The 13,959-nt window shown below is 46.1% G+C and overlaps 1 protein-coding gene across 1 annotated transcript in view; it reads left to right on the top strand.

The window, feature by feature from the left end:
- LOC143152661 (protein O-mannosyl-transferase TMTC1-like) overlaps window positions 1-13,959 on the top strand; it is a 314,611-nt gene that overhangs the window by 256,714 nt on the left and 43,938 nt on the right. The gene's annotated exons all lie outside the window — the stretch shown is intronic.

Genomic DNA, 13,959 nt, shown 5'->3' on the forward strand with positions numbered 1-13,959 from the left:
AGGCTAACGAGATTCGTATATGCGGTAGACGAGTATGCGAGTGTTTACCAATATTTGTAGAAGCGGAAGAGAAAGCTGTATCAATTTTTGGCAAAGATATTCGCGAATTGTCCTCTTTCGGATATTACCACCGGTTCAGAAACGTTCTCTATGTCGCTAAAAAAATAGTCTCCGTTTTAATATTCACATTTCCCTCGTATCGACGTTTTGCACTCTCTCGTGGAAAAATTACTATTTGTCTCTATTTCTAAACTCACTCTGATGTACGAACTAGGCGTAAAGTTTGTCATCGACGCTTTATTGGACGATTCTCGAATTTCGCCGAAATAAACGGAAACAAAGCGTAGGAAATTCCGTTCGCACACGTACGCGCTGTAAAGTACGCGCGTCTTCCGTTTCCATGTTACGCGAAGGTTAAAGGGATGATCATTTATGACGGTCCGCGAGCGGATCGTATAATGCGCGCGCGTAACGTTTTCAATTTTCCAGTCAGAGGCGCAGCCGGTATCGGCTGACATCGTTCCATCCCTTTCAATGGGATCCTTCTCCCCGGAGAAGCCGCCATTAAGTCCCCCGCGTGGGGTTCTCGCGACCATCCGCTTTTATTTGCATTAAACCGAATCGCTTGGAAATACACGTAGAAACGGCCGTTTCTCGCCGAAAGGCGTTTCCAGAGTCCCGGTAGACAGTGACGTTCGCCCGTGGACGATTTAAAAGCCACTCGCGGCCGATGAATTTCCCGTATTTTCCCTGAAAAAGTTCCACGACCTCGCGCGGTAAACGCGATTTAATAGAGGACGAACGCAACAACGTAACCGACCCCCGTGACGCACGATTGTTAAAAATGCGACCGGGGCTTCGCACGGAATTCGACAAACGAATAACAATTTTACAAACTCCGTGACGCGGACGCGCGGTACCGTTCTATGGTTTTCGAAACGACAACGCTACATCGGGGACGTATCAACCGAGACGTATCATTTTCCGATATCACGACCACGAATGTAATTAGTCGCGAAGAAAAATAACGCATCGCGCGTGCGAAACAACGTTAACAACCGTGTAAGCTGTGCGATGTTGACGCACGGTCCTCTCTGACGTTTTAAAAACGCCCGTTGAGTTCCAAACGGTGACGGATTTCCCGAGACGAATTATTTTTCGATATTACGAACACGAACGTAATCGATTACGAAGATAAGCAACGCGTTACGCGCGCGAAACGATATCAACGGCTGTACAAACTCTACGATGTTGACTCACGGCCCTTTCTATCGTTTTTAAAACGACAACGCTACATCGGGAACGCATCTCTCGAGACGAATCATTTTCCGATGTTACAAACGCGAATGTAATTACTTACGAATAAAAGTAACGCATCGCGCGCGCACGCGAAACTATTAACAGTTGTGCAAACTCTACGATGTTGACGGACGGTCTCTTCGATCGTTTTTTTCAAACGACAACGCTGCATCAGGAACGGATCTCCCAAGACGAATCATTTTCCGACGTTACGAACGCGTACGTAATCAGCTACAAAGTAAAATAACCCATCACTCGTATGGAATACTGTAAACGAGGCATTGATGTCACTCGGGTCTCGACGATCGCTGTTACAATTACTTTTTACCCACGCCGTTCCTTCAGTTTCTCGAGCCAATGGAATTTATTTCCCATCGAAAGATACCTTTGACTCTTCGCGGAAGAATCTTCCGAAAGAAAGCTATTTTTCATACCGAAAGAATGTGCACGTAAACTACTTACGATACAGCTCGAGGAAATAAGAAGCACGTGTAACAGATTCTCGTTTGTAACCGTTCCCGAAGTTTTCCGAGCGAAATTTCCGGGAAGACGTTACGAGACCTTTCTCTCCGACTAGAAACTTCCTTGGTCGTACCGCGGATAAAGTCTCGAATAATTTTCATCGACCAACGAATCGTTCATTTAAACACCACGTTTCCGTTAACGAACAAAAGACGTATCTTCGTCGTAGCAACGACGAACGAAAATTACATTCGACGAACACGGAGCTCACTGGTAATTTATTACACGATTAAAATTGTATCCGGCTCTTTGGCGTAAACTGTGACCAACGATCGTCCATCGATCGGTTCCGGTCGAGCGCGTGGTAATCGCGCGCAAACGTGGCCGCGAGTGGCCGGTTTCGTCGCTCGTAACGGGGCTCGTTTAAAAAGTGTCATAATTACGGGAGCAGGCCACCGTTTCGCGGGATACTGTACCACCGTGTCGAGCGTATAATGGATTCGTATACGGGAACGTCGAAACGTTGCCCCCCGAAACGATCGACCGGTTTCACGCTCCCGACCACCCGCCAGAAGTGCATAAATCAAGCTACTCACCGACATCTCTCCGACAGCCGGATTTTCGTCGCACCGTTTCGCGCACACACCTCCATCGTGTCGTCTCTTTCGTCCACGGTAGATCGATTCCGCGATAATTTCGTAACGAAACACGCGCGAAACGAACGTTCCAATTCGATGACCGAACGTAGAGACGATCCGGGTGTCTCGGTACGCGTGAAATAAACTCTCGTTGTCGCTGAATCGAAATCGGGTTAAAGGAGCGTTGTTCTTTCGAGGAGCCGGGCAAACAGTCGCGGTTCGCGTTGCAAATGTCTCTTTACGCGTCGAAGGAGACGCTCGACGGGTGAAAGCTTAAATCTACACGATCGTTTTTCTTTTTCTCTCTCTCTTTCTATCTCTCGATATATCTGTCTTTCTCTCTCGTGTCCTCTTTAGCGAGAGGCGAGCGCGTTCGGACCGGAGGAGCGCGGGTCGGTGCTGGATGGTTGGGTGGTAAAGAGGGAGAGGGAGGAGACGCGCTTATCAAAGCGGTAAGAGGTTTACTGACAGCGACCGGTATTCCGATAATGAAAATTCCACTTCCCCGTTCGCGCGAATCCTTTTGAAGTCAGCACTTCAATGAACCGATCCCCGTTCTTCTTCCTTCGAACGAGCCCCGTTCCCTCGTTTCTTTTCCGGCGTGGCGGCCATGTTTCACGCCGTCTCGTTCTGCCCGGGGTTTCGCGCACCACCGGCCCCGTGTCTCTGTAAATATCCTCGTTGACGCAAACCGGTCGCATTGATTTGCATTACCGCACTTTTCTCGCGACCTTTTTCTTTTAAATGTTATTTCACACGGTGAAGGCGAAGGGTGTCCTCGACGTAGAACGATCGTGGAAACGCAACGACGTACACGTCGATGTCGTCGGCGTTATCGTCGTCGGTAAACGGAGTCTTCGAGACGCGACGATACGAAATTAATTCCTTTTCCGCGTATGTACGTACTCGTTCGACACGAGTACACTTTTATACGACTCGACGAGCCACCGAGAATGCGCAATAACACGCTCGAGAGACCTCCGTACGATTCGTCGCGTTCGTTAATTCGCTCGAGCGTTTATCAGAATCGTTATCGAACCGACAAAGCGCTTCGTTGTTCGTCTTTTACGGGACTCGGACGTTTTCGTCTCTACCGATCTTCCGACGAGGTTGCAGAGTTCCATCTTCGGAGAATTTCATGAATATTTATTCGTAAATTTAGCGGTTACATCCGTGTCGCGGTATTGGAAGTAGCTCGTCAATGAACAGAGGCGAGAACGTTGCAGACGTGAAACATTGTTTCGAAGAATGTTTCGTAATATCGATTCTACGCTTATTTCTTAACTGATATTTGTTGCTTCTGTATCGGACAGCTACAAAAACATAATAAATTTTCAAGAATGAATTCTTAACGATAGATTCCCTTAAAATATTCAACACCTCACTTGAACCGTTTTACATTAACATTCTCCCAAATTGAATAAAAACTAAGAACCGTAACGAACTCGATTAGAAACGGTGTAAACAATATCGCGATACATCCATACAAAGAACCGTGACATCTGTAACAATTACGACATTCTTCTATTTCGATCAGAACCGGTGTATAAGAATTCAAAATAATTATTTTCCGAACGATTTCCACCTACCGAGTTACGTACTCCTTTCCATTTTAATTCCACCGTCTCGGTATTCCAAACAGTGGTGCGATCCACCGACCGTCTAGGGTGTTGTAAAATTCGTCGTGAAAGAGAATGGCCGGCGATCGACGCCCACGAGTCATCAGCCCGAGACGCGCGACGAAAATCTCGTTTATTCTATTGCGCTCCCGAGTCGTAACTCCGTCAGATTTTTGCGCCGTCAGGGGGCGAGGGAAATGGAAAAGCGCAACGATTCGTGAATCTCCGGTAACCGTTCGTTCGCTCCGTTGGTCTCGTTCCTTCGCATTCGGAACCGGTAAGCAAAATTAATCCGCGTCGCGCGGCGCCGTCGGTGTACACCGTTTTACAGGCGGAGTAAAATGCAGAATCCAATTAAATAATTCAAGCACGACGGCGCGATGAAGGGTCGGCATGCGGCGCACAACCGCGCGCTAAATCCGCGAGAAAACACGCGAGAGCACGCTACGAAACCACTCGATATTTTACCGATATGAGAAATCAAGTGTTCGCGGCGTGTTCCACGGTGCATTGGACGCCACGGGAAAGGATTCCGCGCAGATTATTACAGCTCGCGTTCGATGCTCATTTACGCGGTGGATTTAAAACGTGAAACCGTGTCGCGGCCGAAACCGCGAATTTCGTCGTGCAATCCGCTCGCGTCCTCCTAGACTCGTAATAATAATTCGTTGCGTATCGCCGGCGCGAACGTTAAACAAATAACGATACGGTGGTACGTCAACGTCGCGAAACTGCAGTAACGTGGTTACAGACGCTGCGTTGCGTACGATGTTACAAACGGGCTGAAATTTGTATTTATTCTTGGGCTGTTTATTTCTCTCGATTTTCGAATCGACGAGTTTCGTTCAAATCGACGAATTTTTGCCGTCTCTCTTTCACGTTTACGATTTATTTGCGACACGTTGCCAAGTGGGGTGTTTTTAATCATTTAGACGAAAAGAATTTGCTCTGTTCGCTCTCGCGATGCTTGTCGTACTCTAGATAGAATTGCGTGCAAATGTATCACGGTACTGAAATATTCTCGTAGTACGAAACATTTCTGCTCCGAAACTCCATCATAACCTTTGATTCGATCCATTCTTCTTTGCAATACCATTTTTCTTTTACACACCCTGTAAAAACACCGTCTAGACATCGGATCGATCTTAATTGTCGTTCACTTGTTTCTCTTTACTTTAAATCTAAAAAATAGTGATTTCTCTTTCACGATTGCGACACGTTGCTATTTCTGTTTATTTTAAAATACTTCGTCTTTGGAAACTAGTCCGGCTACCGAGTATCGACAGAGGTCGATGATTCTATTGAGTATATTCGATTCTATTGAGTAATTACCCAGAGTGGTAACAAACTAGGGACGTTGTCGCAATTTTTGTACCGTGTACGTTTAAATTCCCGAGCATGTTGAGAACAAAGCAACGGGATGCAGGGAATTTCACATTTTTTTAGATTAAACGTTGCGGTGAAAAGGACAACAACCACGAACGGTGTTGCGATGGATAAAGCGCGGCTCCGCGAAGAAATAATTTTGGTTAATGAATAATTTTAATTGGACGCGCGTAAAAAGTGGAAAATGTAGAATAAACGAGAGTAAAATGGACGAATGTTCGTTGCGACCCGCGATGCAAGCAATACGGGCGCAAGTTCGGAACGCCATTGTAGGCTCGCGGAGAAAGATTTTAATGAACGTTGCTTGCCCAGTCAGGCGTAAACTAAACTCGTGGAAAGAGGAACGATGAAAGGAAGATATTGTTCGCGAATGCGATCTATCGATGATAATGATGTTATTTGCGCAGCACGCCGACAAATGGTGCGCGATATTGTCTGGCGACTGTTTGAACAGCAGATGATGTAATTGTCGATTCAGTATCGACATTCGCGTTATCGTCGCCGGGGCTTAATCGCCGACTCTAAATTTCGAAACGTTTGGAAATGGCGTAACTCTTTGCGTAGAAAAGAATCGTCAAGAAATTGCACACGGAAATCATAGTTTAACGCAACTCAAAAATACGCTCCAAAAAATGGAGATTGAAAGGAACACCCTCTACTCGATGCGATTACATTTTCTTCGCGTTCTCTTCGCGCTTCTCGCGTATTCGGCATCTCGTGATTTTTCAAAATTCCAACTATCATTGTCAAGGATACTTCTCGACGAATTAACGACACTTTGTCGTTAAAAAGTTCTGTACCAAGATTTCTTCGTCTCGTGAATTCGTGCTGTGTAAAAAGTTCCCGGGCACCGATTTTCGAATCGTAACTTGGGAACTATTTTCATACCGAGAGACTTCCTCGCGAATAAGGAAATAGCAAAGTGCATTAAACCCGTTCGTTTCTCGGCGAAGTCCTAATGCAGATTTAATCGCGACGATCCCTCGTTGAGATGCTCGGCGAGATAACGCCGAGTCCAATGCCTCGCGCGGTCTTATCGATGCATAAAATCCCCATTCGTTCGATGTATTCTTCGGGATGGTAGGTTTCTAATAGATCAACGATGATAACGTTCCCCGTCCCGAGTCGCTTCGTTCCTCCGCGCGCATCTCGTTAAGGAGAAACGATCCTTGTCCGCAATTGAGCGGGAATTTTGGAACTCGCGGCTAACGACGCTCGTAATCGAGAACGTTTTTTTTTTCATGCTCGTGGGACAACACCGCGCGATCGAGTTCGCGAAATACGAAACGAAACGAAGCGAGAATCGACGAGACGGATTCATGAATACGCGTCCCTTTGTGCTCGAGATCGTCCACGTTGCTTGTAGCGCGACCCGATTAGTCGGAGGGATTCTCATGACTATGGATACGGAGATGAAGAGAGTACACGGTAACTTGGAGCGGGTTTGCCACCTTCACAAAGTGCGGAAGGACTCGCGATGAATTTCCGCGACGCTGAAGAATTTTAATCGGCCGACACTTTCATAATCTTCGCCCGGCTTTACGGCCAGATTCTTTTGCGCGAGAACTCGACGAGGGGCAATGTTTATTAATGAACGGGGGCCCGCTCCTGTGTTTCGGGGTTAATTAAAAAAAACAGCGATCAAGATGGATGCCCCTGCGAACGGTGGACGCTGACTTGGCGCGTTCGGAGCGACACGAACCACCGAGAAGAATTCTATCGGGAAGGAACGTCAAAGGATCGCGCGGCTCGCGCCACGAAGCAATTTCACGGATTAGAATTCATGATTCGCGCGGAACTCGGGATCGCGGCCCGCTATTAACGCTCCGAGATTTTTAGACAGAGACCTCATGTTTAAATGGATCGTTATTCCGCCGTATTTCGGCAACGATGCAGTCAGCTTCGTCGAAGACACGTCGCCATTGAACCGTATTTATAGATTATTCCGCGCGACGTTGCTTCTGCTTCGAATTGTCAATGACGCGGGTCTTGCGTTGAGTCGAATCGGTGCATAATCGGGAGATACGATCTGTAAACAAAGCTCGAACGATTTCACCGACTAATTGATCCGACTGCAACGTCGAGGAATATGGAAGCAACGATGCATTTTGATACGAGGGTGTTCTATACTCTTCCAAGACTCCATTTAAGACTCTTTCATCGCGCGATGTGTGTCGATAATTACGAAAGATAATATCGGAATTTATAATAATACAAATGCATGTTTCTGGAAACTGTATATATTACATCGGTAGGATTCTCGACTTGTCTCGAAGCGTTTAAAAATATTCTAACAATCGTAGTTTCGTTACTTCGTACCTAGTCTGATACTCGAATCGTATCGTTTTTCACTCAATACTCTGCGAAAATAACTCGATAGCCCGATAACCGCGACACAAGCCTCCGAGTGAGAGTTTTTCGGATTTGAAACGAGTCGAAACGATGAAATAATATTCTCAACGGAAAGATTCGCGATGAAAAGCAGTCGAGTTCCACGATCGACTAGAATTCGGCGCAACTCGGATCTCGTTATTTACGATTATCGTCGTGCTCGCGCGAATCTCGTATATTAACGATTATCGTTATCGTCTTTGTTTCCCCGCTGGCCGGGTCGTGTTTATTTTTCGGATAAACCGGGCAACGTATTACAAGGCCCCCAACTCTCGCGAGTCGATCCGTGCAAAAACTTCGTACTTCCTGATTGAAATTAAGGCGAACTATTTCCCGAGTGTTCCGCCGGTGGCGGTATCCCCCGGGGAAAGGGGATCGGCTCCTGCCGCCAATCGAAATTCTTCGAAACTCTTCGATCCTCGATCCTCGTATACGAGAAGCTTTATCCCGACGCTGATACACCGAGGCAGCGTCTAAGCCTTACCGACGAGTCCATTAGCGGGTCCCAGAACGAAACGTCACGTTCCTCTTATCCTTCTTCCTTCTTTCCTCTCGTCGAACCAGCTTCGTGTCGCCTCTTGCCATCATCGTCGTCGTCGTCGTCGCGACGGTTACTCTTCCCTCGTTTCTTCGAAACCGTCTCGTTACAAAATGTCCGTTCGTCGAGCTCGATGTCGTTCGCACACCGTGCGAAAGAATCGCTTCGATTTACCCAACGGACGTACGTTTGTTCGCGTGGAAACGTTTCGCGAGCCTCGAAACACGCTCGTTATCCAAATTCCTCGCGGTGTCGCCACGCGACGAAGAGGTAACGAAAAAAGGGAGAGAAGAAACGAAGAGGGAGAGAGAAAAAAACCGAAACGGAAAGAAAGAGCAGCGAGGTGGTTCGTAACCACGGACTACGTGAAATTTCAGGAGACCCGCGAGACACGAGCTCGCTGGAAACTCCTCGCGGTTTTGTTCGCTCGTGCATTTCCCCCGCGAGACGAGTGGCGGGCATTGTGTCGAGCTAATTATTTCGGACGACACCGTCGACTCTCGCGGTGGTCCACTCTCGCTTATCTGCGGCGCAATTCTATCGACGAGGTCGTCGCGGTGCGGTTGCTGCCGGAGTGGCGTCGCGCGCGATCTTTCCATTGCGAGCTCGGAGGTGAAAACCAGCCATTCCCTTCGACAATGCTCCGTTTTCGCATCTCGTAGTACACAGTCGGACCAAGGCCGCGGAGAACCAACAAAAGTGCATTAATTAGCCATAGCTACGCGCGAGATGAAGTGGCAACCGACTCTCCTTTCTTCTCCCAGTAATTCTACCCACCGTCTATCTTTCTCTCGGTCTCTTCACTTTTGTCTATTCGGTGCGCTGCCGCAGCTATTTTTTCACCTCTCTCATTTTTTTTCACCCCTTTTTTTCGCACGGCGTACCGCGAGCCACTTCTTACGCCGCTCCCTCGCTCCCCACGACCGTGGCTAATGCACCTCATTTTAAAATCGGAGTATCTTCGACCCACGACGAGCGCCGCGCGCCATTCGCTCAACCGGCCTCGGAACGGAATCGATCACCCCCGAATGCTCCCGTAGAAACGATAGGACGATAGAAGGACGGCTGCGGGGTGCGCGCGCGCCAACTTCAACCCCGAACGCTTTCACTTCCCTTTTCGTTTCGAGGAGTTGCGTTCCAGAGACTATTAGGATCGGTTTCCCCGGCAGACTTTTCAACCAAGGAAGGTCGGTACACTCGGTTTTCGGCGAGCTGCCGAACCACGAAAACATCGCGTGCGTGGCCACTACTCTCCGAGATACTTCTCCGGGTACTTCGTCTACCGGATCCATTGACTTCGGGACCGCTTTTGATTGTAAAATCGAGAGCGAAAGAAAGTTTTTTTCTTCCCACAACGATCGATTAACGTATTTACAGCTTTCGTTTACGAATCGTATAGTAATCGGTATCGGTAAGCTCATTGGATTTCTTTGTATGACACCTTTCGAGGACTTTTGAAATTCTAGGGTATTTTCTACGTATTTGTTATTTTCGTCTACGAATTGTGCACTGTTTTACTTCGTTTTATAGTTTCTGGGTTACATACTGCGATACAGTGGGGGACAACATGTTAACCAATTGAATCGAATCGTGAATCGTTGCCGTTGCAACCCTCGAGCAATAAATATTTCTCCCAATAGTTATTAGTTTTCGTATAATTTCCATATGTAATTAAAAGCGTCCTGCATTTAAATCTCATCTTAAAAGAAGGGATGGCTAGCTTCATTGATCAATTATCATTCGACTGGACAAAGCAAAGCATCCAAGAAGGTATATCCATTGTACGTACCTCTGTTGCACTTCTACGTACAAAAATATTATTAATTGCGAAGTTCGAAATTGAAAAGCTTCGTATGGAAATATATTACTTTACATTTATATAAACATACTTAATACGCGGATAAATTGAAAAATTGTAACCATTTGGACAAGGTCTGCTAGGATTTCGATTCTTTTTCGCACGTTCGTAACTCACCACTGTCTCGACGCGACCCTATCTCGTTAATTGGCGAGTGCATCCCTACACTGCAACGGTTGTGCACGAGCCACGTTCGTCATTGCGCACAACAATCGACGCAGCGAATTCTTTGACGATCAGCAACCCCCCTTTAATTTCCTGTGCTTTCGTTGCGTCCCGTTGCCCGTATCCAATTATATTTGCATTAAATTGTCCCCGTTGTGCGAATTAATGCGCTCTGCGAACGCAAAATAAATCTCGCTTCGCGAAACAAATCGGACTCGTTATTGCGTCGAGGCGAAGGATTTTTACAATTATTTGCACGACGTATGCACACCGTGCGTTGTATCCACTTAAGCTTTGTCGCGTCGTTTTACGTAACGGTGAGACAATTTGCGCTTCGAATATCGCCACGTTTCGAAGCGTACGTGCTCGTTTGTCCGGCGAGTGTCTCGCGATGCGATCTCTCACGATCTATCCGTGCGTAGATTTAAAGAGACGCGATCTATAGAAAATTATACGTAAAAATCGGCCGATATTCGTAAATTCGGACGATCTTGCACGTTGTAGAAAAATTTTTGAGCGATTCGTCGAGGAGTTTGACTTAATGACGTATTTAAAATTTTAAGAGTACGTTGTGTTTTCAATGGTAATCTATGTTTCCAAGTGGTACCAGTTAGCAAATCTCGTCGAAAGAAAGGGAAAATCTCGAGAAACGCGTATCCAGAAATAAACCGTATCGAAGAAACATCGTTTTTCACTTTCTGAGCCAACCTCTGTACGATTACACACATCACTCCTTTGATACTTCCCCGTTGTTACCTCGCTCTTTATACACAGCATTATAGATAACATCTAATACCAGGCGACATTTACGATAACAAGTCGGGCGAAAGAAACCGAACGACCGAGTTACACGTACGGTTCCGAGTTTCTCGGTGCTTGTTCCCACGAAATAAAATTAAAACCGTTTCGAAAACGGTGCTTTCGACGAGTTCCAGCGGGCGGTACCGTTCGTACCTATAATTTCGTGTTTCTCGGTACACAGGGACCGGTGGTGCACGTATTATCGTAAATGTGGTAGAAGGACAGAATTGGTAACAACACTTTTCGTCCATTCGCTCCTCGTCCTAACCAATCGTCAGCTTCGTCATAATATCGCGGTATTTGTTCGCGAAAACGCAATCAGCCCGGTAAACACAGGGGAAAACGTGGTCGGGAGCAGTAAAAAGTAGGGACGAAGGAGTGGGGGCGGTAGGGGCTGCAAAAACCTCGGAGGCGCGAGGGCGGCAGCTGCAACCGTCGGCGAACGACTGCACCCGGATGAAAATTGCACCTGGACGGTAGTCCTCTCGCGCGTCCAGCTCGCTCGCTCGCTCTCTCGCAGATCTCATTTCCTAGGCTGGGTCCACCGACTGTCCCGTTCGTTCCATCTGACCTTTCTTTCGCCTCGTGTCCCGCCATCGTTCTCGTTTCGCCATCGCGCGAGCTTTCTCCGCTCGGACGGTATTAGCTCTGAAAAATTGAACCTTCGACTAACTGCCAATTTCCTCCGCTTGTTTCGTTTCGGCAAATCGACGCGGCGCGCGTTCTTCGCGCTAGACAGCTCGGTTTTCGACCGACCGTGAACGTCCACGGCACCTTGTTGCGCTCCGAAGGGCTGTTCCCGTGGAAATACGTGTTTCGAAAGTTTCTACAACTACCAACCAATTGGACAAACATCTCCATGGTCCGCCGTGGACCCACATCCCTTCTGTTTTTTTTTGTTCGTGCTCGTTGAACCGGAGCGAAACTTTCGCGATGTAATCGCAATAACAACGGATTGAATAATAGTAATCTGGAGTAATAACGGAAGGGTTGTTTTCGTAGATTTTTCGAGAGCGTGTATTACGGTTGTTCGTCGAACGATAGATGAAATGGACTCGTGCGTGGATTAAATCTATATATTTTTCCGTATGCCTATTTCTAGGTGGAACGACGCGCATTGTTGCTCCTCGTCGCAGCGGAGTGACATTTTTACAATAATCGGTCGTTTTTTGGAGAGCTGTGCATTTTGATAGTTTGTCGAACAACAACCGAAACGGACACTTGGACTGCTTTGAGTCTACATTTTTTCCATAAAGTATTTTTACTCCGAGCAACGAGCATTGTTGCTTCTCGTTAAACCGGGACGAAACTTCTACAATAATAACGCAAGGGTTGCTTTTAGAGGGGTCAGTGTTTCGGTAGTTTGTCGAACAACGAACAGAGTAGAGGCTTCTACAGTACGGTTTAAGTCTACAGTTTTTCCGCATCTCCGAGCACTCCTACTCCGAGTAGTTCAACCGGAGTGCAACTTTTATAATAATTGCACAAGGGTTGTTTTTGGAGAGTTGTGCGTTTTGGTAGTTTGTCGAACGATGGACGTACAACGTTATCGTCACTCGTTGAAGTAGAACGAAACTTCTGCGTAATTGCGAACTTTATTGTAATTTAGCGTACAAACTGATTTTATTGGTTACCGGCTGAATTAAACGATGTCACTCGGGATACGATGCGCTGTTCGAACGGAGAGATTATTTTAACGCTTTGCGGTATACGATACTTTTTCGTTTTATTTTCTGGGTCATGGACGATGGGAGTTTCCGCTGCTACCTCACCTTCGAAGAGTTCGGTTGATATCTCAAGTACTGTCGACTCGGTCGAAAATTTTTATAGAACGAACAAATTTCCACGTACAATTTTTGTCAATCGTATTTTCGTTATAATGGTCCAGTGGATCGTACATTCTACGTATATATCGAGTATTTCGAAATAGTCATCGCTCGCCGTTATACCGGAGAATGTACAATATCTTTACTCGAAACTTAGAAATGGTGGGCCTTCTACGAAATTAGCAAAATCATTTCCTTTCGTTTATAGAAGTAACGTACTAACTACATTACGAATCGTGAAATACGAGGAACGACAATTACTTTTAAACTACTCCAAAACGTCACTATAATCATTGTGCAATCGACGAAGAGATACCTTTGTGTAGAAAAACGATACGAAATTGCAGAGGAGACTCATTTATATGAAATTTATTTTCGATGAAATTTATTCCGACCGTTTGGTGTGGATTTAGCGAAGTTTTTAAATTTTACGTCATATTTTTGTATTCTAAACAAATTCGGAAGATGTAACGGTTTGTTGTTGCACGAATCGCGCATCGCGATCAGTGTTATCGATTTAAAGGGCGCGGCTTCGCTTTTAATAACGGTATAAACAGTTTCAGCAGTTTATCAATTAGCGCAGCAATAACGAGAATTTAAGAATTGTTTTAATTCTCTCGAAACATTTAACTTCATCAACTAGTACGCAAACGTACGATGTTTTACCATTAAATCCGTTAAATCGAACCGAATGCGCGCTAACTATTCAAAAACTCAAACGAACCAAAGCTCAAACGATTTCTGCTTCAAAACTCCAACAAATTTTCCAATACGCTTCTTCCACAATATATCGTAGAAGTTTTTTTACATTCTACAATCATTTCGTCCCCATTTTCTCTACAGAATTCGATAAACAGATTCCTTGCAAATCGCCTAAAACAACGCCAAGAGAACCACCACTCGAATTACTGGATTGTTCAATAAATTTCGTCGTTCGATAAAACTTGTCGAATAGTATAGTACCAGGTTGCTCGAT

This window comes from Ptiloglossa arizonensis, chromosome 11 (genome assembly GCF_051014685.1).
Source record: "Ptiloglossa arizonensis isolate GNS036 chromosome 11, iyPtiAriz1_principal, whole genome shotgun sequence".
NCBI lineage: Eukaryota > Metazoa > Arthropoda > Insecta > Hymenoptera > Colletidae > Ptiloglossa > Ptiloglossa arizonensis.